This window comes from Pinus tabuliformis, chromosome 2_2 (assembly GCF_031772625.1).
Source record: "Pinus tabuliformis cultivar Carrire ecotype Pingquan chromosome 2_2, CPIR1, whole genome shotgun sequence".
Lineage (NCBI taxonomy): Eukaryota > Viridiplantae > Streptophyta > Pinopsida > Pinales > Pinaceae > Pinus > Pinus tabuliformis.
Window position 1 is genome coordinate 186276938 of NC_142300.1, and position 2165 is coordinate 186279102.

The 2165-nt window shown below is 41.0% G+C and overlaps 1 pseudogene; it reads left to right on the plus strand.

The window, feature by feature from the left end:
• The first annotated feature begins 382 nt into the window (after positions 1-382).
• Positions 383-1839, plus strand: LOC149192013 (protein DMP3 pseudogene; annotated as a pseudogene).
• The last annotated feature ends 326 nt before the right edge of the window (positions 1840-2165 follow it).

A 2165-nucleotide genomic window follows, 5' to 3' on the forward strand; every position in this document is an offset into this window, starting at 1 on the left:
AAAACATAAAGAGAAAGGGGAGAGGAATAAGGAGGTGGCAAATTCCTTTCTTGCGCATCTACCACGCAGAATCGTGTCCCGTCCCATGATCCCAAAAACAAGATCAGACACAACAACTACCTCGAAAAGAACAAGATCAGACACAACAACTACCTCGAGGTTGTCAATCATCCAACCACACTGGTGCGGACGACTCATTCTTTTCCACGTGGTAAGGGAACACGGAGTGAATATCTTCTGTGGTCTGACACTTCCAAAATCGCAGCGAGCAGGTGGATATGTGCGAGAAAAACCTAAGCAATGACATTTCATTTTCTCGAAGGAATCTTCACCTGAAAGTTCTCTCAACTTACCACATCTTCTTCCAGAAGAAGCTTCATCTCTTTCACTTACTCTTTGACAATGTCCAGTCTTTGAGATATTGGACTCGCAGGTAGTGATTGACTGTTAGTTATCTCATGACGAATTTGTCTGTCCACTGTAACGTCTTTCCCACGCAACTCCGTTTTCCATGACATATGTTCAACGCGTTCTTGCACGACTCATTCAATCTAATTACAATACAGTCGCCCCAGGCTTTTCCGTTATCTATATAAATCATAGAAAGGCCATGGATGTTGCAGGTTATCATATGAGTGTATAAGAGAAAAAGTGGCAGAAGAGAAAAGAGAGATTATTGAGTGAACATTAAAGTGGAGAAGATGGAGAAGACAGAGAAGACGGAGAAGGCGCCTCTTCTGGAAGAAGCTGAAAAATCAGATGAATCGAAGGAGACAGAGGAAGAATTAGAGGAAAAGGAGGATAAGGCGAGGGAAAGTTTGACTCAGAATGCTCTGAACCAAACATTAGCGAGCACGGCCCATCTGGCAAACCTCCTTCCCACAGGGACCGTTCTTGCGTTTCAGATTCTGTGCCCAATTTTCTCCAACAGGGGGTACTGCGATCAAGTTAGCGCCTTCATGACAGAAGCCCTTCTCGTCCTCTGCGCCCTTTCTTGTTTTTTCGTTTCCTTCACCGATAGCTTTAAGGGCTCTGACGGGAAACTCCACTACGGTTTGGCAACTCCCAAAGGGCTGTGGTGTTTTGAGAATTTGAGCGATGGGGTACCAGAGGCTGAGAAATTCAAGGTTAAAATCCTCGATTTCGTGCACGCATTTCTGTCGGTTCTGGTGTTTGCTGCCATTGCGCTTCTAGACGATAATGTGGTTAGATGCTTGTATCCTGCGCCTAAACACGAGACGAAAGAGGTTTTGGATATGCTGCCCGTGGGAATCGGGGTATTCTGCAGCCTGCTCTTTGTTGTGTTTCCTACAACTCGCCATGGCATTGGCTATCCTGTTGCATCTCATAACTAAAATGCTGCCCGTGGGAATCGGGGTATTCTGCAGCCTGCTCTTTGTTGTGTTTCCTACAACTCGCCATCGCATTGGCTATCCTGTTGCATCTCATAACTAAAATCCATGTTTTCTGCTGAATCTTTTTCTGATTTTAATTAAAAAACATTCGTTCATCTGTGATCGACATGTAAAAGAATTATGTTTTATGTTTCACACCTTTGGGTGTGACAACCAGGGGTTTCCATTCTTACTGTTTTATGGATTTGGGTGTGACAACCAGGGGTTTCCATTCTTACTGTTTTATGGATGCACCGGGGATTTCCGTTTTCTGTTAATAAAGAGTGAAATTCTCTGTAAAGATCTATGCTCTCCTAAATTTTTGTAAAGATCTATGCTCTCCTAAATTTTTGTAAAGATCCATGCTCTCTGCAAAGATCTATGCTCCTAAATTTTTGTAAAGATCTATGATCTTCTAATTATGGAAGGAAAAATTTTAAACATTTATGACTGTATAGAGATAAGCACTGAGCAGGAGCCTGAGTTTCTTAGTTACTTTTCTACGGTAAAGATCTATGCTCCTAAATTTTTGTAAAGATCTATGCTCTTCTAATTATGGAAGGAAAAATTTTAAACATTTATGACTGTTTAGAGATAAGCACTGAGCAGGAGTCTGAGTTTCTTAGTTACTTTCCTACTTTTTCCCAATTTAGAGATACAGTTAATACTGAATAATTAAGCTAAATAAGTATGCTAATAGGTTTACTTTTTCCCAATTTAAAGATACAATTAATACCGAATAATTATGCTAATAGGTATATTTCTGAATAT